The 27394-nt window shown below is 42.3% G+C and overlaps 1 protein-coding gene and 1 long non-coding RNA gene across 3 annotated transcripts in view; one reads left to right on the top strand and one right to left on the bottom strand.

Annotated features, from left to right (window-relative positions):
* Nucleotides 1-27188, bottom strand: part of TULP4 (tubby like protein 4) — a 140909-nt gene extending 113721 nt beyond the window's left edge. Inside the window, exons 1-2 of one of the 2 annotated variants that reach the window (XM_023758178.1) lie at nucleotides 26887-26963; nucleotides 26445-26685 (exon numbers count right to left, since the gene is read on the bottom strand). The gene's annotated coding sequence lies outside the window, so the exon portion shown is untranslated. Of the gene's footprint in view, nucleotides 1-26444; nucleotides 26686-26886; nucleotides 26964-27083 lie in introns of those variants that run through there. The other variant, XM_023758179.1, reaches the window with a different exon arrangement.
* The window catches only part of LOC106697999, a 7907-nt gene continuing 7682 nt past the window's right edge, over nucleotides 27170-27394 (top strand). The window contains exon 1 of the long non-coding RNA XR_001349270.2: nucleotides 27170-27308. This is a non-coding gene — a long non-coding RNA (uncharacterized LOC106697999). The remainder of the gene's footprint in view (nucleotides 27309-27394) is intronic.

Genomic DNA, 27394 nt, shown 5'->3' with positions numbered 1-27394 from the left:
CTGCAGTGGAGACCAAAGAAGTGATGGAGAGCTGGGGAGGCGAGCTTCCCAATGGGCAATGGCTGAACCAGGGTTAAGAGGCAGGAAGACTTGGTGGGGAGGCTGGGAAACAAGCGCATAGATAAGGTTTGGGGGAGAGGGGCTTACAGGCCACAAAAGGGAGCTGATATCCAATTCTGAGTGCAGTGGGAAGCCACTGAGTAGTTTTAAGCATGGCCTGACATGTTCTGGTTTTCATTTCAGGACCAGTATTGCTGGGGTGTAGAAGAGATCTGGGAAGGATCTAAGTGAAAGCAGAAAAAATAGGTCGAAGGCTGTTGCAGTGATCCAGGGGGAGCCAATGGTGGCCTGAACAAAGATGCTCACTAGACAGAGGGAGAAAAGAGCAGCCTGGAGGTATGTCTTGGAGTTGAAATCAGAACTTCTGATGAACTGAATGTGGGAGAGGAAGTAGAGGAATCGCCTCCTTATCTGTGAAATGGGGAGAAACACAGTAACATGCAGTACTGGCGCAATGCACATGCTCAGTCTCTGTGGGACTATTCCCAGCTCCACCCATCACTGACTGGCCACGGGATCTTGAGTGCTGTGGGGAGTAACTCAATCTCGCAGTGTTTAAGTTGCTGGCATTATATGTCAACCAGGGATAGTAATAGTATTTACCTCACAGATTTATTGTGAGAATTCAATGAGTTAGTATTTATAACATGATTAAAAGAATGCCTGGTATGTACTTGGAGCCACATAATCTATTCTTATTACTATTATCATCTTCTATATCATGGTACTATTGGTTGAGTTAATTCATGTAATGCCTTTAAGGAAGTGTCTGGTACATAATAAACTCTCAACAAATGTCAGCTCTTATTGTTATCATCATGAATGGTTGCCAGTTGGTGGTGGCAATAACTGAGGTAAAGAACAGTGGTTCTCAACCTTCCTAGTGCCGTGACCCTTTAATACAGTTCCTCATGTTGTGGTGACCCCCAACCATAAAATTATTTTCGTTGCTACTTCATAACTGTAATTTTGCTACTGTTATGAACCATAATGTAAATATCTGATATACAGGATGTATTTTCATTGTTACAAATTGAAGCATAGTGATTACTCACAAAAGCAATTATGTAATTATATGTGTTTTCCGATGGTCTTAGGCGACCCCTGTGAAAGGGTCCTTTGACCCCCAAAGGGGTCGTGACCCACAGGTTGAGAACCACTGGACTAGGGGCTTGCCATGAATAGGGCCTGTGAAAACAGTTCCATTTGAAATGTTAAATTTGCATTGTCTGTGAGATATTCAAATGTCAAGGTCAAGTAAGAAGTTGGTCACATGAATCTGAACCTCAGAGGAAAAGTCTGGCCTAGAGGTAGTAACTTAAGAGTCATCCACATACAGATGAGTTAACTACAGAAAATGGTGAGTCAGTGAGAGAGAGAATGAAGATTGAGAAGAGGGTCTAGTGTTGAGTCCTGTGGGAAGCCCAACATTCCAGGTCAGGCCAAGGTAGATCATAGACACTTAGAAATATTCAAAGTGATGAATAGCAAGGACCCACAAACAAGATTACCCTACTACCAAGATTACTCTATAACCAAAATTACTCTACCCAGCAAAAGCTATCATTTAGAATTGAAGGTCAGATAAAGAGCTTTACAGACAAGAAAAAGCTAAAGGAGTTCATCACACCAAACCAGTATTACATGAAATTTGAAGGATACTCTTTAAGAAGAAGAAAGAAAAAAGATTAAAAAATATGAACAATAAAATGGCAATAAATACATATCTATCAACAATTGAATCTGAAAAATAAATGGACAAGGAATCTAATGAACAAAATAAACTGGTGAATAAAATAGAACAGAGGCATGGAAATATAGAACAGACTGATGAATCTCAGAGGGAAGGGGCGGCAAGAGACTAACCAAAGAACTTAATATGTATATATGCATTACCTATGGACACAAACAACAGGGTGGTAAAGACCTGGGGCGGGGTGAGAACCGGGTGAAAAAAGGGAGACATCTGTAATACTCTCAACAACAAGGATTTTTTTGACTGCTTGGGGGGCAGGGTTGGCACCCTTAACCCCCTCATTGTTCAAGGGTCAGCTATACAGAACAAATAGGAGCTAGTAATACCATTTCCTTATACTGAACAAAACTTCTTAGCTATTAATAAGATCCCAGTCATTTCTGGGGCAAAAAGGAACAATAATAAAAAGAAGAATATGATGGGGAAAATGTTGGTGACCACTGGTAACTCCTAACACAAAATTTCTTCTTCAGGATGCCTGGTACACACCTACCATCCTAACATGATAGCATAATGAGTTTCCTGATGGCACATGAAACTCATTAAAATCTAAGGGGAAGGCTGTGCTCCCCTACGAGACCCTAACCTCCCCAGGGCAGCATCCACATGTGATTTAACGACAGCCTATCAGCAATTGTTGAACCAATCCTTTAACACTTAACCCCCTTACTCCTAAATTCCACCCCCAAATTTCCAATTTAGAAATTAAAGATTCTAAATTATTTTCTGCACATACTTTAAAAATCACTGTTGTACAATAAATCCTTTCAACAACCTACCGACCCCCGACCCCTGCCCTTTGAACACACCCTTTGTCTCACCTAAAGCACAGATGGACAGATTTTCAGATGTAGTCTTCCAACAGTTTCCCCCAGCAGATTCGTTCTCACTGGTTTCTAACTTTAAAATCCAACTTTTCCAAATCTTTTTAAAAAAAACTTTGGGAGGACAGTTATATCTGAATCAGAGCTACCCTTTCAAATTTCTAAAGGGAGAAAACACACACACACACACACACACACACACACACACACACACACACAAACCTGAGGTCCAAGAGACAAAGCACATGTGACTTTTATGTGAGTTAAATGTTCCTCTGCCCTTCCTCCTAAGTGACAACCCTGAGGAAGCTGGACCTAAATAGCTACTCACTTGCCTAGGATTCAAATGCTTTCTTGATACCACATAATAAGCAACAATTAATAACAAAATAGGAAAGACCAGAGATCACCAAAAAACTGCTTGTATTAAATAAACCAATTACAGTTTATGTTTACAATCTGCTGGTATATATAAACTCTGAGACAAAAGTGAAGGCAGCCTCGAAAGTTGCCCCAATTCAGCTCAATGGAGGCTGGAGTAAATGAGTTCTAATTCAGATACTTCATCAGTGAAGGATCCTGACTTTCAGGAAGAAATTTGCAAAGCTTAGGAAGGCTTTAAAAAAAAAAAAAAGGCAAGCATCAAATCAACAGACGATGTGCTAATTTTAGCCGCAAGAGTCCAAAGTGAATTGTGAAATGAGGAAAGCAGCCAAGGGACACGCAAGCAAGAAATGTTAACCGAGTGCCCAGCACAGGCCCAGGCAAGGGCTGGGCGAGCATGCAAAGTTCAGTGAGGCCCACACCTACCCAGAAGAGAGCCCCCTGCAGAGTGAGAGCACAGTGGAGAATAGATATAGTTCAATACTGTCAAATAAATGCTGTAACTATGGGCCAGCAAAGTGCTCTGGGGCAGAACTGAGAATCCTGATTGAATGACTAATCCCTGGCAGCACAAAGCCAGGGTAGGGTTTTAAGAAGATGGTGCAATAACAAAGCAAAAACAACAGGGAGCGCAAACTTGAGCCAAAGAAAGAATGTACTGACTTGAAGTATACTGAAAAGAATATTCAAATAATGACATAGAAACAAACCAAGTATCCATCAACAGATGAAAGGATAAGCAAAATGTGGTATATCCATACAATGGAATATTATGCAACCTTAGGAAGTGTGGACAGAAAGGGACTCTCTAATACATCTAACCAAAAGCAACCTCACAGGGTGATCTGATCGTATAATCTACTTCCACCTGGGCAGGTCATGGTGGGTGGTCACACCTCAGGCCTATAACTTCCCTAGTAAATGGTTATCTTTGCCTTGAGCAAGCCTTGTCCATTATTTTTGTGCATCTGAGATGAACACACCTTTGAAATGCCTTTTTCAGACCCTGGGAAGCAGAAGCATGACCACCCTTCAAGAGAGCACATGACTTGTTAATTATCCTGTAATCCAATCCCCACCTTTCTTTCTCCAGCCTTCATGTCATCTTCCTTAGGTTCCCTCCTTAGTTCCAAATACATAAAAGAAACTGAAGACTATCATTATGGGGAGCATTTTTCTCAGTTTGTTGAGATCTTGCTTCCAAGTATATCCTCTGCTTGGCTCAAATAAACTCTTACTAAAAATTTTCTATAGATTTGGACATTCTTACATTAACAAAAGGAAGGACATTCTGACACATGCTAAAACATGAACGAACCTTGAAGACATTGTGTTAAGTGAAATATTTTCAAAAAGATAAATACTGTATGATTCCACTTATATGATACTCTGAGTAGTCAAAATCACAGAGACAGAAATTATAATGGTGCATTGTTTAGTTTTATAAAATAAAATAATTTTTAAATATCCCAATAATAATCCAGGATAAAGTTAAACCAGGGTTTACAGAAAGAGTAAAAGGTTCAGAACTGGGTGGTAAATTCAAGAAGGAATAAGTGAAATTATACTGCCTACGTAAGGAAAAAGTCTTAATGCTTAATGCTACAGATTAGAATTAACATATTTAATAGATAAGAACGTTCTATATAGGCACTTGCTATCTAACTTCATAATAATTAGCCTGTTCAAAAACCCAGATTACTTTTTCTACATCTATCTATCTATCTAGACACACACACACACACACACACACACACTAGAATGGGCTGTAGGAGTAACAATAAAGGAAACAAACCCTTCAAAAGACCACAATGGCAGTCCAGTGGCAGCAGCAGTTACCTGTACAGCTCCACAGTCAGACTGCCAGGGTGTGTTAGCCTGCGCCAGCCACACTCCCAAACTGGGTGACCTTTCTATGCCTGAGTTTCCTATAAAGTAGGATTGTTGGGAAGACTAAGTAAATATACACAAAGTACCATAATTACCTGTCTGCCACATAGTTATAATTGCTCAGTAAATGTTAGACATTGCTGTTATAATTTTATTTACATTTTAACCATTAAGCAATTTTAAAAATCTGGAATAAAGTAAATTAGCATAAGGCTATGTAGCTGTAGCCACGTTGGCTCAGTGGATTGAGTATTGGCCTGCAGACTGAAAATTCCCAGGTTCGATTTCAACCAAGGGCACATACCCAGGTTGCGGGCTTGATTCCCAGTAGGAGGCATTCAGGAGGCAGCCAATCAATAATTCTCTCTCATCATTGATGTTTCTATCTCTCTCTCCTCTGAAATCAATAAAAAAATATATAAAAAAAGGAAATGTAAAAACAATCATCTGATTTCAATTTGAAATTAAAATGGGACAAAGAATCACGGAGAAAAAAAGGTAAAACTTTATCTCTGATTAAAATAAAAGTCTACCAAAATCCTCAGCAATTCTTTCAGAATGGCTTTAGTATGTGAATGAGCCACTGGGGAGAAAAGAGGCACTAAGCAAGAACTAATGATTTCTGGTTACTAAGCGCGCACTTCGAATCTTACTCCACAGTCACAGCCTCCCTGTGAGATAGTAAAATCCCCATTTTACAAATGATTAAACCAAGGCTCAAGGAGTTTCAGTTAAGCTTATCAAAAATTACCAGGCTAGCCCTAGCTGGTTTGGCTCAGTGGATAGAGCGTCGGCCTGAGAACTGAAGGGTCCCAGGTTCGATTCTGGTCAAGGGTACATGCCTGGATTGCGGGCTCGATCCCCAGTAGGGCATGTGCAGGAGGCAGCCGATCAATGATTCTCTCTCATCGATGTTTCTATCTCTCTCTCCCTCTGCCTTCTTCTCTGGAATCAATAAAAATACATTTTTTAAAAAATTACCAGGCTATTAGTAAAAGAGTTAATATTTGATATCTGACTCCAAGGCCCATATACTTTTCCACTAAAAACTGTGTTGCCAGGATTAACAGTAATTTCCACTCCACATCCGTGTTGCTTTGAAATAGGAAGGGAAAGTTGTGTATACTTATGTGATGAGAATAAAATGATATATGAATCTAGGCTAACTCTATTCTAGTAGATTCCAGAATTTGTAAAGGAAACAACAAATGACCAAAATCAAATTTAATGTTAAAATGACAGAATCACCAATAAGAAGAGCCTTCCCAAAACTCTGGTCACTCAACACTGGAGTGTGATGCCCTCACTCCAATTCTAGTTCATCTTTCCAGAAAGCTACTTGGCAATATGCAGAAAGTAATTAAAACCAACACTGCTAAAGGCAGTCTGGCTACGGTAAGAATTAATCAAAGTTGTATACCAATATGTTATTCAATAACACTCTAGAAATTCCAGGAAGTGTATTATGACGGGGGGTGGGGAGGGTGGTGGATAAAAGGAAAGTATCAAAAAATCATTTATATTAATTTTTTTAACATTTTTTTTAATCCTCACCAAACGACATGCTTAGAGAGAGGAAGGGAGACAGAGAGAGAAATATCGATGTGAGAGATGCGCCCCAACTGGGATGGAACCTGCAACCCGGGTATGTGTACTGATCGAGAATCAAACAGGCAACCTTTTGGTACACAGGACTATCTGATGTTCAACCAACGGAGCCACTCTGGCCTGGCTATTTATATTTAAAACTAGAAGCCCGGTGCACGAAATTCGTGTACTTGGGGGGGGGGGGGGGTCCCCTCAGCCTGGCCTGTGCCCTCTTGCAGTCCGGGAGCCCTCAGGGATGTCCGACTGCCACAGAGGCAGGAGAGGCTCCCCCCACTGCTGCTGCGCTCACCAGCCTTGAGCCCAGCTCAGGGCTTCTGGCTGAGCGGCACTCCCCCTGTGGGAGCGCACTGACCACCAGGGGGCAGCTCCTGCAGTGAGTGTATGCCCCCTGGTGGTCAGAGCGTGTCATCGACCAGTCGTTCCGCCATTTGGTCTATTTGCATATTAGCCTTTTATTATATAGGATAACTAGAAAATCGTACACTGGGGGTGGGGAGTCCCTCAGCCCAGTCTGTGTCCTCTCACAGTCCGGGAGCCCTCAGAGGATGTCCAACTGACGGCTTAGGCCTGCTACCCGCAGGGAGCGAGCCTAAGCAGTCAGTTGGACATCTTTAGTGCTGCTGCTGCAGAGGCGGAAGAGGCTCCCGCCACTACCGCTGCACTTGCCAGCCGTGAGCCCAGCTTCTGGCTGAGTGGCGCTCCCCCTGTGGGAGTGCAGTGACCACCAGGAGGCAGCTCCTGCATTGAGCGTCTGCCCCATGGTGGTCAATGCGCGTCATAGCAACCAGTCGTTCCGCCATTTGGCTGATTTGCATATTAGCCTTTTATTATAAAGGATACAAACTTCTACCTGGAAAACTCAACAGAATTGAATGAAATTAGTACTATGGGAAAACATAACATGCAGAATAAATTCAAAATGATGAATGAGTCCTATGTGTTTACTACTCCCTCTCCCAAATTCCCATTAAAATGATCAAATAAATATAAAGGTACAAAAAACAGTCTGCAGAAAACAAAGAGAAGTACCAATGATGGCCCCTGAGGAACTTCTAAAAGACACAGAGCAGATGGGGTAAGACTCATAGAAAAGTACCAAAGAGCTTTAGTTCAGCCAGGCAAAGGCAAGCACACCACCCTCAACTAAAGGGCATTAGGCCATGACTGTCCACAATGGCTCAGTAAGGAAAATGGGACCTGAACCTGGAGGGTTCTCGTATGCGCATCCATGGGCAGCAAAGCAACACTGCAGTTAAGGCTGGACTACCACAGCAACAAGCTGACTGGCCAAGGAGTGACATTCCCTAATCATCCTCAAGGCTTACTATTAGATGGCCACAAACCATACACAGAGGCCAAACATACCAACAGCAGAAAGGAGGGAGGACAGGACATCAAACCGAGGATACGCTTCTGGAACCCTCTTAGAGCCTCCCCTTCCCTCAGTCTAACAACTGTCTAAAAAGGATGTGAAGCCTTCCTTGGTTACTCTGTATGAACACAGACCACCTTCTCTTATCACTGAGTTGCTTAGGTTTTCTGTTTGACATGTTGACATGCCAACCTGGATGTAAGGCAAGAGTAACATCTTTGAGGGCAAGAGTCACATTATTCACACTAGCTCTGTACTCACAGCCATGCCAATGATTGATATCAATGAAAACAGGAACAGAGATAACAATTCTTCCCCAGCATGACCACTAGGTTTTATGAAAATTACTACAGGCCTGGGGCACGAATTCATGCACCAGTGGGGTCCCTTGGCCTGGCCTCCCGGATCAGGCTGAGACTGGCTCTCCGACATCCCCCGAGGGGTCCCAGATTGCAAGAGGGTGCAGGCCAGGCCAAGGGACCCCACTGGTGCACAATAGGAGCTGGGGAGGGATGAGGGAGGTTGGCCAGCCAGGGAGGGACTGCAGGAGGGCTCCAGGGCATGTCTGACCCATCTCGCTCAGTCCCGATTGGCTGGACCACAGCAGCAAGCTAACCTACCGGTCGGAGTGTCTGCTCCCTGGTGGTCAGTGCACGTCATAGCGACTGGTTGACCGGCCGACTCTGCCCCCTGGTCATCAGTGCACATCTAGCAAGCGGTTGAGCAGTCTTAACATATCATTAGCATATTTTGCTTTGATTGGTTGAACGGCTGACCAGACACTTAGCATATTAAGCTTTTATTATATAGGGTACTTTTAGCACTGAACATGTTTCATTCTAGATTTAGTATAGTTTGTTCTTGTTTTTTAATATATATCTTTTAATTGATGTTTAGAGAGAGAGGTATTGATGTGAGAGCAAGACAACGATCAGCTGCCTCCTGCATGACCCCCACCAGGGATTGATCCCAAAACCCAGGCATGTGCCCTGACCGGGAATAGAACCCACAACCTTTTGATGCACTGGACAATGCCCAACTGACAGAGCCACACCGACCAGGGCTGTATAATATGTAATCAGCCCACAGACTCTTTTTAAAATATATATATATTTTTATTGATCTCAGAGAAGAAGGGAGAGGGAGAGAGAGATAGAAACAATGATGATGAGAATCATTGATTGGCTGCCCCCTGCATGCCCCCTACTGGGGATCAAGCCCGCAACCGAGGCATGTGTCCTTAACCAGAATCGAACCTGGGACCCTTCTGTCCACAGGCCGACACTCTATCCACTGAGCCAAACTGGTTAGGACAGCCCATAGACTCTTGAATACTGTCTTGAAATTAGTTCTTCAACTACTAGAAGCTCAATCATTTCTGACAGCATAAACCATTGCATTTTGCTCCCTCATTGAAGTAGCACTCTGCTGAATGAAATAAGAATTCTTTAATGGCCCTTCCTCACTAAACTATGGCAATTTATTTATTTTTAAAAGCATTTTATTACACACACCTAAATTCTCTTCAACCAAAAGTTCAACCTAAACTCTAACTCAGCAAATAGCAAATAAAAGTAAACATCAGTATTTGTATAATCCACTCAAAATAAGGATAAAAAGATAATATCTATTACATCTTTATTTTAATAGCCCCAATTAGAAGCAACCCAAATACCCAATATTAATCAAACAGTATTCAAAAAAGTATAATCATCCAAGTATCTACTGACAGGTAAATGAATAAATAAAATGTGGTATATAAATACAATGGAATATTATTCAGAAAGGAAAAAAATTCTGATGTGCTAAAAAAATGGATGAACTTAAAGACATCATGCTAAATGAAATAAGCCAGGCACCAAAGGGCAAATACTGTGTGACTTCACTTATATGAGGTCCCTAGAGTGGACAAATGCAAAGACACGAAGTAGAAGGTGGTTGCCAGGAGCCAGGTTGTGGTGGGAGGGAGCAGAAATAGGAAATTATTATTTAACAGGTACAGCGTTCCAGTTTGGGAAGATAAAAAAAGTTCTGGAGATGGATGGTAGTGATGTGTGCACAACATGAACGTTCTTAATGCCACTGAACTGTACACTTTAAAATAGTTAAAATTGTAAACCTTATGTTATCCTATATAATAAAAGCCTAATATGCTAAGTGTCTGGTCGACTGGTCAGCTGTTCAACCAATCAAAGCGTAATATGCTAATGATATGCTAAGGCCGTTCAATTGCTCGCTGTGATGTGCACTGAGCACCAGGGAGCAGACAGTCCGACTGGTAGGTTAGCTTGCTGCTGGGGTCCAGCCGATCGGGACTGAGCGAGATGGGCTGGACATGCCTTGGAGCCCACCCGCAGTCCCTCCCCAGCTGGCCAACTTCCCTCGTCCCTCCCTGGCCCTAGGGGTCCCTCGGCCTGGCCTGCACCCTCTTGCAATCTGGGACCCCTCGGGGGATGTCGGAGAGCCAGTTTTGGCCCAATCCCACAGGCCAGGACTCTAGGACAGTGATGGCGAACCTTTTGAGCTTGGCGTGTCAGCATTTTGAAAAACTCTAACTTCACTCTTGTGCCGTGTCACATATAGAAATTTTTTGATATTTGCAACCATAGTAAAACAAAGACTTATATTTTTGATATTTATTTTATATATTTAAATGCCATTTAACAAAGAAAAATCAACCAAAAAAATGAGTTCGAGTGTCACCTCTGACACGCGTGTCATAGGTTCGCCATCACTGCTCTAGGATCACAATAAAAAGTATAATTATGAAGACCATATAAAAAGATGAAAAATGCATATGCTTTGTTAATTTTTAAAAAGCATAGAGGTGTTTGTAGTCTTGATTATAACTATGAGAAAAGAATTCAAAAGAATGCTTTACTTAAGAGTTCTAATAATGGTGGAGACTTCAGGTGATTTTCCTCTATTTTACAAATGGACTGTAATATTTTGCTGATCTTTAGGCTTAAATTTATAAGACCATCAAAAACTGACACACTATATATAATAAAAGAGCAAAGCTCAGGTAACCACAGAGCTCCCTACTTGTTACGCCTTTCTCCATTCATACAATCCTAAATGTGGGGCCTAACCCTAACCTAAAAACTGGTGGGGAGCTCTTGGTGTCCAGAGGATTTAACTTTGATCAAATAAACAGTTTTCTCTTGTCTTTATTTTCAAAGTTTAAGAAACTCACTTCAGCCAAAAGTATCTATCTACCTTCTAACTTCCTTCTTAGTCACTGCTTTTAAGTTATGCAACTCTTTTGTGGGAGAGGCTGGGCTCTAAATGAGTATATAAAGTTATCATCAAATAAGATTTCTTTTAAAAACAATGAGCAGGGAAAGTAAAATGGGGAAAGACTCTGACTAGGAATCAGAAGCCGGGCTCTGATTGGCCAGCTAGGTAACGGCTGGGAGACCTGAGTGGTGCACAGCTTCCCCCAAACTCAGTTTTCCATCTGTAAATGGATGACTATTTGGTCCCCCTTTATCACATTTATCAACAAATAAATGTCAAAGGTGACATTTATAAAGAATGCTCTGAAGAATGTAACATGCTTTACAAGGTAGTGACTTATCAAATTTACAATATTAGATTTTTTCTGTCTTGTCAGAAGGCACCACATAAAATCAACCCTCATATATGCTCTTTTTTCTGTTTTTACGTTATAACTTCTAACGCCATTTTGAAGGCACTGATTTTCCCGTCCTCAGAGCTCTCTGGTTCTGCATTTTTAATGAGAGAGGTATGGTTCAAGTCAGTCTATTTAAGACATGACATTTCTGGGGCACCCCCTATGGTATGTGGAAAGAGGCCCACATAAGAAGAGAAAGGCCACATGGGATAAAGGGTTTCCCACAACATCAGGCAGCACACCCAATTTTCATCCCACCGCAGGGCTCTTTCCAAACTACTTTAGAATACCACTTGGCTTTTATGTCCTTTAAAGCAGTAATAAACGTTTCCTCCATTTTGAAGGTAGGAAATTGAATAGAGTGAGGGGCATAGAAGAGTGCCTTCCAGAAGGGTCTTCCACTGTAGCAATGTTTCTTCAAGTGCTAATCTGAATTCCCCTCAGGTCCAGTAATAAGTCATACTTCCAACACAATCCACATGTTCTGGGAAGGAAAACTTATTATAAATGCATAATAAGTCAAATGGGTAATAAACCACTTTTATGACAAATGTGCAAATATAGTAAATGCTGCACATCTGAGATGACAAACCAACATATCAGTAAATTCCCAAATTCTCAAATGCACTAATTCCCAGAATTATCAGACCACTCTTTCTTCAACTTGCAATCACTAGGTGCTATTTTCAAATCTCCTTGGATTACTGCATATAGGTTCACAATTCACACAGGGTTTTCAATCCAATTTAATTTCAATTCACAGAGGGTTCTCAAATTCATACAGGGAATCTGTGTGTGTAACCACACAACTACTAGTAAAAGAGGAACAGCTACTTCTCATCACCTCAGAAATCAGTGGAGTGTGTGATCTGCCAATGAACTGGTGACCCTGACGAGATCATGACAGCAAGGAAGGACAATCCACTGGTACCCTTTGATCTAAGTGAATGTGATGCAGGAAGATTCACATTTACAAAGTTCAATTAGTGGAATTTAGAAAAACATTTATAAAAGGATTCCTTCTAGGAACAGGAATCCCATGCACTTAAAATATAATCTAATTTTTAAAAATGTTGATACTTGGGTTTTCAGAAATATATCTCCCACATCAAGTTATTGTGCTTAATTAAACTTTGGCCACAATTTCTCTGAGTTTAAACTATGCTGATATGAAAATAGGCTATAATTTATTTTACTAAAAAAGAAATTTAATTTAAAAAAACCATTCCACAATTTGTTTATCAGTTTCCTCTCTTTAACTTACTTGGGAATAACTGGGTTTTGGTTTAGTTTTTGGCTTTCTTGTTTTGCTTTGGTTTCATTTCTAATGCAAAGCTTAGTTGCTTTCACAGCCTGGGTCCTTTCATGATTGCTTACCATTAGGGTTGTCCCTTACACTTTTGCAAACTTGTAACACAGATATCCTGTGTTCCCATCCTCCCCATACTTAAAACGGGAGCCACCATTTTCTAGGACCACTCATCAGTTCTTCCCAGAATTCCAGAATTTTCTAGAGCAAAGAAGAAATAGTCTCTCTCAAGACACTGACACACTGAGTGGCCAGATTATTATGACCACCTGACGTTTGTAGGCAAATTAGCTATAATTTCGCGCTGAAGTTGCTAGAGGGCCAGACCATTATAATTAGGGAAGCAGGTTGTTTACCACGACAGAAGTGATTTTTTTCTGAAGATATGGGTAAACAACGCGATTTAACAGCCTTTGAACGTGGGATACACACATACACACACACACATACACACACACACACACACACACACACTAGTATGACCACCTGACGTTTGTAGGCAAATTAGCCATACACTGCATCCTATGGGATATGGAAGCCGAAGGCCTGTTCAAACACCTTTGCTGTCTGCAGTTACCAAGATAAAACATCTCCAATTCGCACAGGAACACAACGATTGGACAGTCGAGCACTGGAAAAAAGTCATGTGGTCCGATGAATCACGTTTCCAGCTGCATCATGCAGATGGCAGAGTGAGAATTTGGTGGAAACAGCATGAAAGCATGCACCCCACATGCATGAGTACAACCCTTCAAGCTGGTGGGGGCAGTGTTATGGTTTGGGGCATGTTTTCCTGGCATGATTTGGGCCCTTTAATTCGTGTGGCACAATGGCTGAATAGCACAACATACCTAAGTATCGCTGCTGATCAAGTTCATCCTATCATGTTGATGGCGTATCCCAATGGAGATGGCTTCTTCCAACAAGACAATGCGCCATGCCACGGTGCTCGTATTGTGCAGGAGTGGTTTCAAGAACATGAGGGAGACTTTACCTTGCTTAGGTGGCCCCCACAATCACCAGATCTCAATCCAATTGAGCATTTGTGGGACGAAGTTAAAAGAGCCATCAGGCAGCTGATTCCACAACCATCAAATCTCACAGAACTGGACAGTGCTATTCATCAGGCATGGTGTCAGATTCCTCGCATCACCTTTCAACACCTCGTGGAGTCAATGCCAAGAAGAATCGCCGCAGTATTGAAAGCAAAAGGTTGCCCAACGAAGTACTGATGGGGTGGTCATAATAATCTGGCCACTCAGTATATACAACGTTCAAAGGCTGTTAAATTGCGTTGTTTACTCATATCTTCAGAAAAAAATCACTTCTGTCGTGGTAAACAACCTGCTTCCCTATTTCTAATGGTCTGGCCCTCTAGCAACTTCAGCACGAAATTATAGCTAATTTGCCTACAAATGTCAGGTGGTCATAATAATCTGGCCACTCAGTGTGTGCATGTGTGTGTGTGTGTATGTGTGTATATATATATATATTTTTTTTTTTTTTAAAGGAAAGAGGATATTGCTAGCCATTCTGCCACATAGAGTGAGAGTTAAGGAATTGATCTGTTCTGAGGGAAGCTCAGAGATGGGGAGAGAGAGTAAGGAAAAAGCTTTCTAGGCCTGTCCATATAGTATGCCAGTCTCTGGGTCTGACCTAAGGCCCAGCTACTTCCCAGCCCAGATTCCAGTACACAGCTCAGAATCTTTCCCATAAATTCCTTTTTTGTATAGGTGAGTTCGGTTAGCTCTCTTTTACGCGTCACCAAGAATCTCCTAACTAACAAAACGCTCTACAGTCCTTTCTTTTGACTGAAAGAGGCAAGATGGAAACTTGCAGGTGGTAGTTGGAACCCAGCAGGGGCTGCAAGCCAGTAAGAAGCAAGCAATACCTCAGAACCCGTTTCTGTGGCAGGGGCTGAACAGGGTAACTCCAACCTCACACATCCTCACCAGGCCACTGTGGGCCAGCTCTCCTAGTTAACCTACGTAGTAGCGCTAGGTTAAAGGGGAGGTGAGCTGCCCTCTATCCCACAGCCTGGCTTTAAAGTATAGTACAGAGGAGACCAAGCAAAGTTTTCAGTTTCATCAAAACTCTCTGTGCCTGGAAAGCAGACCTTCCCAGGTCCAAGAGCAGCAAAACAAACCCAGGGAAATGTGGGCACAGCAGCTCCACTTCACCTAGTCAACTCCCATATGGAAAGAAAATACACTCAAGCTTAAAACCCAAAGGGACATCACATTAGGCAGAGCATGCTGATGATTTTTTTAGACATTTTGGTACACAAAGAGGAAGCACCCACTATTTTTTTTTTTTTACATACAGTCAGCCCTCCATATTTCCGGGTTTCACATCCACAGATCCAACCAACTGCAGATAGAAAATCCCAGAAAGTTCCAAAAAGCAAAACTTGAATTTGCCACACATTAAGCACAACACTCAATCTATACAAACGCAGTGATATGTAGGCATACCCCACTGTAGCCTATCCTATATAAAACCCTAATATGCAAATTGATCAAACAGCAGAACAACTGGACACTATGACGTGCACTGACCACCAGGGGGCAGACGCTCAACACAGGAGCTGCCCCCTGGTGGTCACCGCAATCCCACAGGGGGAGCACCTCTCAGCCAGAAGCCGGCTTATGGCTGGCAAGCGCAGCAGCTAAGGAACCCTCGGGGGATGTCCCCAGAGGTGTCCTGGACTGCGAGAGGGTGCAGGCCGGGCTGAGGGAACCCTCTCCCCCAGTGCACGACTGTTGTGCACCGGGCCTCTAGTATACAAATATACAAATATGCAGATACTACACTATTTTACATAAGGAACTTGAGCATGTGTGGATTCTGGTATCTGTGGGGGTCCTGGAACCAATCCCTGCAGGATACCAAGGAACAACTGTACATAAAAATATTTGGTTAAAACACCACCATGATGGTCGCACAACAATATAAATGTACTCAATGCAACTGAACTTTATGAATGACTGAAATGGTAATTTTTTTGTATATTTTACCACAATTAAAACACACACACACACACACACACACACACACACACCATAACACATTAAAAGCGTTACAGAGACCGACTAAATCCCCACAGCAAGCACTATGCACGCTGTTACATAAGACAGTCCTATAAACAAGTGTTCCCTTGCCATGGGCAACTCAGTCCAGAACCGGGCTGACTTCCTGGGAAGAAAAGAGCTGTGGTTTGGGGGATGGGGGCTGTTGAACCCAAGCATCTGTCTTCTGAAATTAGTAATAATGAAAACACTCCACACAGTCTATTTCCCCCCGCCTCCCAGTACCTGATCAGCACGGTCTTAACATTACTAATTCCTAAGTATTTCAACATAAACTCCCCCGAAGTCACTGCTGGTTTCCTATCAGCCATAAACAGATGGCAACCCAGAAGAGTCCTGTTCCCATCATGCCAACTTGGCGGGAGGCTCACCTGCTGCCACCTGAAACACAGATCCCTCACACCTGCACGCAGAAGGCTCCCAAGCACAACTAAAATCCTGCCCGGATGCCCACTGATCAGCATCCTTACAAGCACGGGGGGAAAGTCTCATTACAACTCCACTAATTAATAAACACAGAGAGGGACCGCATCACGTCCTGATATAATTACAGGAACGCTGCGCTCCCACTGCAGTTCCACTCTATGGTTGAGGCAGGTTCCCTGCCTGATGACGCTGGGATGTAGTCCAGTTTTCTAATATATCCATATGTATGAGAATCAGAGCACATCTTATTATATCAAACCTGGAGAAAAACCTTTGGAGATGCTAAAAGTCCAATTTCAGACACATTACTACATCCTTAAAATTTATTTACAATGAAACCATCCATCCTGTTTTTATAACACCAATGTAGATTTCTTGCTGCAATCCTTTAACCTAAATGATCACACATTAAGAGAATGACAGACTGTTCACAAATTCATCTAAGTTAAAAAACATAAAACACCTCTCTCTCTCTCTCTCTCTCTCCTCTCTCTCTCTCTCTCTCTCTCTCTCTCTCTCTCACACACACACACACACACACACACACACACAAAAGGAAGGATCTAGATTGTTTACTTCATCAGATTCCAAGCAGAGATGCTCCTCTGTACTTTCTGGATATACCTGTTAACCCCCAGAGTTTTTCTCTGGCGTGTAACTTTTCCCATTGCAAGTAATAACGTTGGTTTCATCTACATAACACTTAGTTTACCAAGCCGTTTTCCACCTGTGCCATTTTATTTGGTCTTCACAGCAATCTTGCACATTATGTCAAGCACACATTTTCTTATTTTGTGAAGAAACCAAGGCCAAGGCATTTACCACGAAGAAGTACGGGGTAGAAAGGTAGAGTTTGATCTAGTCACAGGGTCAGAGATGGCTTCCCTGAGGAACTGCAGTTTTCAGTGAGGAGAGGGAGACAGATTTGAATGCACAAGTAGAAGCTACTGGTCACCATGAAAAAGCCCAGCCCAACTCACATTAATGATTATGAGTTGTGAAGCCTGAAGACAGTAAGTACAGAGGCATCTAAGGCAGTGGTTCTCAACCTTCTGGCCCTTTAAATACAGTTCCTCATGTTGTGACCCAACCATAAAATGATTTTCGTTGCTACTTCATAACTGTAATGTTGCTACTGTTATGAATCGTCATGTAAATATCTGATATGCAGGATGGTCTTAGGCGACCCCTGTGAAAGGGGTCTCGACCCACAGGTTGAGAACCGCTGATCTAAGGCCTCCCTGCTAATGCCATTTTTATCAGGCAGTGCAGGCATGATGTCACAACATGGCTTCCGTTCTACCCAACTTCCTACCTGGCCTCCCCATCTCTTACTTCCATTCGTCTGTCTCCATTTAGGCAAAGGTAGAGATGGGCGAGCAATCCACAGAGACTTTCAAACTTATCTAAAGAGTAAGACATGCACTTACCTGCCCTAGCCAGTTTAGCTTAGTGGATAGAGCATCGGCCTGTGGACTAAAGGGTCCCGGGTTTGATTCTGGTCAAGGGCATGTACCTTGATTGCAGGCTCCAGGGCTCCTGCAGGAGGCAACCAATTGATGTGTTTCTCTCACATTGATGTTTCTCTGTCTTTCTCTCTCTCTTCCACTCTCCCTAAAAATCAATGGAAAAATATCCTCGGGTGAGGATTAACAACAAAAAAGAGTAAGACATGCACTTATCCATGCCAACCACATTTTTTCTCCTTAGATACACTACCCTTCATCTAGGCAATAAAGGTAGAAAACTGGTCCTGGAGGGTGAAAGTAATGATACTTGGGTTTACTTTGATGTGAGCTTCCTTACCATGAAGGAGCCTTTCCCTCTAAGACTTAAAAATCAACAACATATCCTGCTGTTCCACTCTGGTCCAGGCAAAAGAAGAATGAGTAAATGGATGACTATTTACTCATTCTATTAGTAATTACATTACGATTCATATTACTATTAGTGAGAGCACTAGGAATCAAGATGAATGAAAAATGGAGGCAGAAACCGGCAATATGGACAAGTTCCCTTTGGTCCCGCACATGCAGAACAGTGCCACTGACAAGATGGACACGTCCTAGGGGCAGATGTGTCTAATAAGACCAAAGATCAAGGCTCCTTTCCATATGGATTACATACTATAAAACTGCCACGCTCTACACAAATGCAGTGTTTTGAGTACAGCTGCTCTACAGAGCATGCTGCTTTGCCACTGGTGGTGCAGCCTCTTTAAATCCACCATGTCTGATGCATGGCGGTTTTCTGGAAAAAGGACATTAGTGGAAGAACTGGTGAAATCTTAATGAAGTCTAGAGTTAAGTTCATAGCAATGCACCAATGTTAATTTCTTAGTTTTGACTTGTGTTCTATAGTTACATAGGATGCTAACATTAGAGAAAATTGGGTGAAGAGTACAGTGGGGCCTTGACTTACGAGTTTAATTTGTTCCGTGACGGAGCTAGTAACTCAAATTACTCGTATGTCAAATCAAAAGTGAACGAGTGAGACATGTGATGCTGGGCTGATGTTGTGGCGTTCACTGTGACGTTCGCTGCGCCAACTAACGGTGGGGTATCTGAAGCTGGCTCATAACCCGAATTTTAGCTCGCAACTCAAAGCAAAAAATCGGCCGAGAGACGGCTCTCTCGAAAAACTTGTTAGTCGGGACACTCGTAAGTCAAGGCCCCACTGTATATGGGAACTTTCTGTACTATCTTTGCACTTTTTCTGTAAATCCAAAATTATCTATATATATAAAAGTCAAGCAACTGGAACGACAGAACGACCGGAACGACTGGTCACTATGACGCGTACTGTGGTGGCCAACCGGCCCGATCGGGGCCCTGATCAGCCCCCTCAACCTCCAAAGGCCCCTCCTGGCCAACCTCCAGCTGGCCAACTTCCCGTGTCCCTTCCCCACCCCGCCGGCCCAGCCCCGAACAGCCCCCATTAGGGCAGCTGGCCGGACCCCACCCGTGCACAAATTCGTGCACCAGGACTCTAGTTCCAAAATAAAAGGCTCTACTTAAAAGAGGAGAGGGGAAAGCAGGGAAGGGGTGGGAGGGCAGTGCAGGGAAGGAAGGGGAGGGAGAGGAATGGGGAGGAGAAGGGAAGAAAGTGAATGGAAGGGGGGAGGGAGGACTAAAATATCCATAGAAAGACTTTCTAACCCAGTGGTTCTCAACCTTCCTAATGCCGTGACCCTTTAATACAGTTCCTCATGTTGTGGTGACCCCCAACCATAAAATTATTTTCACTGCTACTTCATAACTGTAATGTTGCTACTGTTATGAATCGTAATGTAAATATCTGACATGCAGGATGTATTTTCTTTGTTACAAATTGAACATAATTAAAGCATAGTGATTAATCACAAAAACAATATGTAACTATATATGTGTTTTCCGATGGTCTTAGGCGACCCCTGTGAAAGGGTCGTTCGACCCCCAAAGGAGTCACGACCCACGGGTTGAGAACTGCTGTTCTAACCAAACCATCAAAGTAGAAGCTATGGAAAAAAGATTGATGGACTTTAATAAAAAAAAAATTAAACTTTTATACATCAAAATATGTTATGAGCAGAATTAGAGTTGAAAAGCAACCAACAAACCGGGAAAATATTTACAACATACACACAAGAAAAGGGGTTAATATCCATAATATAGTAAACTTTTTATTAAAGGGGGAGGGGCTACATGCCTAGATGCTCTATCTGCTACACTGCTTGCACACAGGTCAAATCTATGACATGTCCACACTCAAATTCAGTGCCCCTTGAACCGCATGCTTTTCCCTTCCCATCCACTGCTTCCCCCTAGCCTGGGAGTCCTGCTAGAGAAAGCAGAGCTTCAGTGCAGCTTTCCCCAGAGGCAGCTCACTTGTTAAATTTGTTGACTACATACTCCTAACCAAAGTCTCCTTCTAGAATCCAAACTCTTCTCCTCATTGTGAATCCAGTATGTCAAGCTTAGCTGGTTTGTGCCCACAACAGTGCAAATAAGTCAAACCACAACCAGAAGTGGGAGTCTAAGAAAAGACAAAGATGTGCAAAGACCTTGCATGTCAAACTAGACTCAAATTTCTGCACCAGTCAATTGGGTAGACAGAAAAAAGAAAGCAGAAAAGCATTTGCCACAGGTGGGGAGTCACCTCCTGCCTGGAGCCCATTTACATGGATTTCTAGAGAAACTTACCTATTCAAAGAAAAAGTATCTTTTTATCTTTTATTTTTGGATCATTTAATATTTTAATTGAGGAAATTAATTATTCGTGTAATAATAAAGTACTTTTATTGGTAGGGGTCTACAAGTTTCATCGGATGCTAAAAAAGTTTGTGTAATTTACCTTTAAAAGCAACTATAAGAAATGAGGTCAGAGTAAGGGTGAAATAACGGGGGTTGAGAATAAGCCGAGGCGTTCCATATAAAATCATTTTAGGAAAAAGTAAGTCTCCCCAGGACATCCTCCTTTAAGGACAGGATGCACTCAGCACTTGAGGAATAGCAGGTTAGAAAGCAGTATTTATCATCCCTAAAGCAACTAAATTTTGGCACACCTTGAATTTGACTTGTGAATTTACCTCGTTACTTCTTTTATAATCATTTTTGCTCCTAAACTGCATATCTTTTCTAATACAGGTGCAATATATTGGAAAAGCACCTTTTAAAATAAAATACAGTTATATCTACTTACCTCAGTAGTTTATATCAGAACCAACCTCTCTTGGTAATGTTTCGATTTTTGTCATTTCTGTGTTCTTAAAATTATGTTTTTTTAAATATACTTTATCCAAGATGTTCCCATATATAGACAGTTTATATGAAGTCAGAATTAGAATCATATTAAGAATGAATATTGGTCATATTACCTTATTAAAAATTAAGCAGAAAGTTGTAAATCTCAAGTGACATTACAGCATCACACATAAAACAATACAGAGGCCAAGAAACAAATATTTTTCACACAGAACAGTGTGGCCATGAGTAAAACCACAGAACTGAAAATTCAGTGGCTGAAAGTTTGCATCCCAGTTGATTGACTATCTTTTTGCAGAAAAGGAGGCAGATTTCTACTGCCTTACCACCTGGAATTTCCTGTGCTACAAGATAGCTCACTTCTCACAATCACATTATGCGGTAACAGGCAGTTCTTAAGACCAGATGGACACAAAATGGAGAGAAAGGAATTTAAACTAAATCTTCACTTTTAGAGGCTCATTCATGAGCTAACTTGTGAGTGAGTCCAGACTCCCCGTACTCAGACACTCACCTTGGGTCCACTTTACCTCTCATTAACACCAAAAGAGGTTCAACTCAAACCAATTTTGCTAGTCATTAACAATCTAGTGAAGGCCAGGTAATAACTGACTGAAATGAAAAGGCTGGATTGGCTTAAACTGACCTCCAGAGATTATTGGTACCTTTCACATGGGAGTGCTTACCCCATTTCCCACAAAAGGTCATGGCTGTCTTATATACACCAGAGAAACAGATCAATTCTCCAAAGCCAAGCACATGATTTTTATATCTTTCTGTGTCATGTAAAAAAGAAAGAACTTAACCATCTGAACACAGGCAAAGGACAGTCAAGGAGATTCCCTCTCTATGACCGTTAGTCAGCCACGGAGATCAGTTATTTGCAAAACACAGAAAGCTAAGGAAGGGAAGACACTGTGATAGCCCATGACTCTCAGAATTAAACACCATACTCACACCATTTCTGAACCATCAGTTAACCCTGAGTCTTCTCTACTTATTTACAATCTATAATAATAAAAGCATAATATGCTAGTTAGACCAGATGTCCTTCCGGACGACCTTCTGGATGAAGCCAAGGCTGAAAGGGAAGCCCGGGTCCTAGGTGCCAGAGGGAAGCCAATGCCAGCAGCCAGGGGAAGGAAGGCCTAGTCTTGCAGAATTTCATGCATCAGGCCTCTAGTTTACAATAAATTCATAGAAGACTGATTTCAAAGCACCTTATAAACACTGCTGCTTCTATTATCTACCTCTGTAAAGAGAAGCATTTTTAGCCTACCTAGGAGGGACCTACAATGGTACTTAATATTTACCCATCACATTTTTTGCACATAAACATACATAAGATACAAATCCGATTCACTATACTGCACAAAATTTTTCAAAACATGAATTTTAACTGGTCAAAACCATAAATAAATATATACCATATAGTAATGCATTTGTGCAGCTTGTCCAGAAAAGGTTTGGTAGTGATCAGTTAAAATTAAAGGTTGACATAATTATGTAAAATTTAATTATGGCAATTATTTGTATACTTCATATCTCAGCACTTTGCTCTCCACTGATAACAGAGTAGCCGTTAGAATGGTAAGGAGGGAGATACAAAATCAAACACAAATAGGATGCCTTAAATCCAAAAAGGTTGGGAATTGATGCTCTAGTAAGCTGTAATGTATAGATTCTGGGCAGCACCCCAATCCTACACTACCTAATTTATTCCCAAGTCCCTTAGAATCAAAGCTGGGTAAGGAGACAAAACACTATGTGTGCCACTTGTATTCTCACTTCTACCACAGTATTAAAAATTATTACTATTGGAATAACATAAGAAAACTGTAAGCTTTCTATCTTTTACTAAGAGAAGTTGTGTTTTATTCCAAGCATTTTAAATATTACAGTATTTATTTCATTATTCAGATATCAGAAAATTAATTCATAAGTTAACTTATTTTTTTTAATGTTTTTATTGATTTTAGAGAGAGGAAAGGAGAGGGATAGAGAGACAGAAACATCGATGACAAACATCAATTGGCTGCCTCCTGCACGCTCCCGACTGGGGATCGAGCCCACAACCTGGGCATGTGCCCTGACCTGGAATCGAACTATGAGCTCCTGGGTTCATAAGTAGACACTCAACCACTGAGCCACACTGCCTGGGCAAAATTGGCTATTTTAATATGTTTATTGGTCATGTATTTTTCCTTTTACAAACTGATCTGTTCTGACTCTAAATCTGGAACAGGGAGAGTACAGGATGAGCCTGAATCATCTTGTCATACCAGAAAGCAAGTAAGCTACCACAGATTACTAGAACCCTGCCATAAGGACTTGGAACCAACCCGAATAAGCCTATATACCCAAAGATAGGGCAATTTGAGCATCAAACGGACAATAACTGAGCCCTGGCCGGGTTGCTTAGAGCATCATTTAGATGTATCAAAGTTGCGGGTTCAATTTCCAATCAGGGCACAAACAAGAAGCAACCAATGAATGCATAAATAAGCCAAACAAATCAATTTTTCTTTCTCTCTCCCTTCTAAAAAAAAGTAAATTTAAGAAAACAAAGGGGACAATAACTGAAATGGACTGAAACACATATACTAATCCTATGCTATATAATAAAACCCTAATATGCAAATTGACTGAAGAGTGGAACAACTGGTCGCTATGATGCACACTGACCACCAGGGGGCAGATGCTCAACCCAGGGAGCGCTGCTCAGCCAGAAGCCAGGCTCACGCGCAGTGGCAGAAGCCTCACCTGCCTCCGCTGCAGGTGGGCGGTAAGGAGCGAGGGGTCCCAAACTGTGAGAGGGATGTCTGCCTGCTGGCTTAGGCCTGATCCCCAGGAGATCCCCCGAGGGGTCCGCGACTGCAAGAGAGCACAGGCCAGGCTGAGGGACACCCCCCCAGAAGGTCTCTAATAAGAGTTATAAAGATAAATATACAGAAAAAGGGAAAAATTCTCACCCATCACCATAGGAGGATACTAGGGAACTAACTTACGATTTGGGGAAGTGGTAAATAAAGGGAAATAATTAGGCATTATTCCCACCCTTCCTATACAATCTATATTATACCTAAGGGTGAGTCCTATATACTCTTCCATACAGCAAAATAGATACCATTATCACATTAGCTGGGAAACAAAAATGTCATCTGCATGAGCCACACATTTCAAAAAGATATCACTACCTACGTGGAAGGAAAAGATAGGGCCCAACAGAACATAATGTACATATTAGTTTTATCCCTCATGGATTCTATATCTTAAAAAGGAACTACATTAAGTAATAATTTGTTTTCTCATTTTAATTAAACAAATATATCTATAAATTCCAGTGAGACCCAACCAGTGGTGTCTCAGTGGCTGGGCACTGATCCATAAACCACGAGGTCCCAGGTTTGATTTCCGGTCAGGGTAGACAAGCAAATGATTAATGTTTCTCTCTCACATCAATGTTTCCCCTTCTCTCTCTTTCTCTCCATCTCTCTAAGCATGTTCTTGGGTAAAGATTTTTTAAAAAGGATTAAGATGGTAAATTTTAGCTTATGTAGATCTTATCACAAAACATTATATTTAGTATGTTAAAATTAAAAGAAATTTGACATTTTATTTTTTTAAATTTATCTTTATTGTTCAAAGTATTACAGATGCCCTCCTTTGACCCTCTCCACCCCAACTTCTCCCTATTGTCTGTGTCCATAGGTTACGCATATCTATAATAATAAAAGAGTAATATGCTAATTAGACCGGATGACTTCTGGACATCATTCCTGATGAAGACGGGGCCAGAGGGAAGCCAGCCCGGGTCCTGGGTGCCTGTGGGTGGCCCAAGGGAAGCCAGCTGGGGTCCCAGGTGCCTGCTGGCGGCCAGAGGAGGGAAGCCCGGATCCCGGGTGCTGGAGGGAAGCTGGTGCAGGAGAGAAGCCGGTGCTGGCAGCTGGGGGAAGGAAGGCCTATTCTTGCACCAATTTTCATGCATGAGGCCTCTAGTATGCATTTAAGTTCTTTGGTTAATCTCTTTCCCCTTACCTCTGAGATTCCTCAGTCTGTTCCAAGTCTCTGGATCTATTTTGTTAGTCAGTTTATTTTGTTCATTAGATTCCACTTATAAGTGAGGTCATGTGACACCTGTCTTTCTGACTGGCTTATTTCTCTTAGCACAATACTCTCCAGGTCCCTCCATGCTGTCTCAAAGAGTAAGAGATCCTTCTTTATTACAGGTGCATAGTATTCCATCGTGTAAATGTACCAATTTTTTTATACACTCATCTACTGATAGGCACTTGGGCTGTTTCCAGATCTTAGCTATTGTAAACAACACTACTATGAGCATTTGAATTTTAATTGCATAGTCCCTGCAGCTTCACCAAGGACAAATATATAATTTCAATAAAGCTTTTGGTAATATTGAAACTGCTTCACGAATCTTAAATAGGAACCAATGCAATAACTAAATCAAAGCATTTTAATAGAAGTTTTAACCAATCTTTAATGCACTTGATGAATCAAATCATGTACATATTGGGCCACTCAATCCATTTTCAATCTTTTCTCATCCACAGAAGGGAACAGGAAAGACTATAATTGATATTTCCAATTCAGTGAGAGAGATGAAGAACAATGTCCTAGCTTAGCCATGCACAAGGTAGGCACTCAATAAACATTCCTGAATTCTAATCCTCAGTGAATCTGCAGAAAAACCAAGAAGAAACCTGCCTGTCACCCTGACCTATACACCATCTCGTGAGAGGGCTGAAATCGGCCTCGAGGAAGGCTGCCGTCTCTGCTGGTTTTTCATTACTTGGATCTCAGCATCAGTGTTGGATGGTTCAATGTAAAACAGTATCATGTACCAAGTATCCTTTTATGGGTTTAAAAACATTTTTTTTCTATTAGAGTTTTGGTGAGAAAAAAAATGTGAGTCACCAAACTGCCACTCTTATACCTCAATATGAAAACTAGAATGTTCAATACGATATACATGCCTTTTCAAAATGAAAAAGTCACTGTTTTAAAATATATAGTAGCAAGTACATTATATTCTCATTTCTCAGGCACAGGAGGCAATCCTGGCTTTCCATTCTGCTCCCATGTCTGCAAGCTCCATGGTGTTAGTATTTGCTCTCCATGTGATCCCTCTAACTCAGCCTTACATACTTCTAACTCGGGAGGTCAACACCACCTTGCCCATCACAGGAAAACACAATACTTCCACAACCCTTGTTGAGACAGAACACGTAAATTCTTACAGGAAATTCGCATCCTCTAACAACTCTTTCATACAAATGCAGTCCTAGTCTGTAGACAGAGGAGCTAAACACTAGCTGTGGCTACTCACAATTTATTCGTATACTCATTTCCACGACAGCAAACTATGAGGAAATGGAATGGGGGCCGCTGAGACCCGCCCAGGCTGTCACTGCACAATGTTGACATCCACTTGCACACGGCTGGGAGACCGCCAGGGCTACGTGCAAGGTGCCCTGTCACTTCACATCCATCACACCCCGCAAGCTGGTGCCGGGGGGCCTGGTGGTGACTGCCCTCCGGGGCCACAGCACGGCTCCCAGCGGCCTGGCCTGCAAGGAACAAACTGAGAAATGGAAACCTAGATGCAGAGACAGAGGCACGAAGAAAGGGACCCCCCACACAAACCCTCCCCCTCCCCAGAGGGAAATTTACATCCTTCAAAACCTTGGAAATAAGTGACTTTCCCTGTGCTTTTTAAAAAGCTGCCTACTGGGTATCCTTAAGTAAACTTACTGAACTACTGCAAATACCTAGAGGAGGAGTCCCCGAGTAATAGAGAAATCCAGGAAACAGCTCCTGCAAGGGGTGGGGGGTGGGGGGTGTAACTGTCCCCAAGGGGAGAAGTGTTAGGAGGCTTCCTGATCACCATGGCGACTCAGCAGGTAAGTCACATCCATTCAGAGGACGGGGTCCCCCTCACTTCCCCCCAGAGCCCGAGGGCCCGCACCTTCCCAGCCTGGAAGCGAGGTGCCGGGGAAGGGCAGACGCCTCTCCCGAGCTGAGTGCCCGAGGGGGTCCAACTTCAGACCCGACCTCCCCTGCACCCGGTCGTGCAGCGCTGGGGAAAGAGGAAGGGCGGGCATCCCGAGCGGAATCTCCGTGATTTGCCCGCGGAGACAGCACAGACCAGACCGCAGGAGCGCCAGCCTTTCCGTGCACGCTGCCGCGACAGGTGACCGGGCCGCCGCCTATATACCCCGCTCGCCCGGCCACTCACGTATCGTTTCCAGGTCTTCACCGTGATAGTCACGTTTCTTT

Source organism: Myotis lucifugus, unplaced genomic scaffold (genome assembly GCF_000147115.1).
Source record: "Myotis lucifugus unplaced genomic scaffold, Myoluc2.0 scaffold_125, whole genome shotgun sequence".
Taxonomy (NCBI): domain Eukaryota; kingdom Metazoa; phylum Chordata; class Mammalia; order Chiroptera; family Vespertilionidae; genus Myotis; species Myotis lucifugus.
The sequence above is the reverse complement of the archived record's forward strand: the minus strand, read 5'-3'. Positions and strand labels throughout refer to the sequence as shown.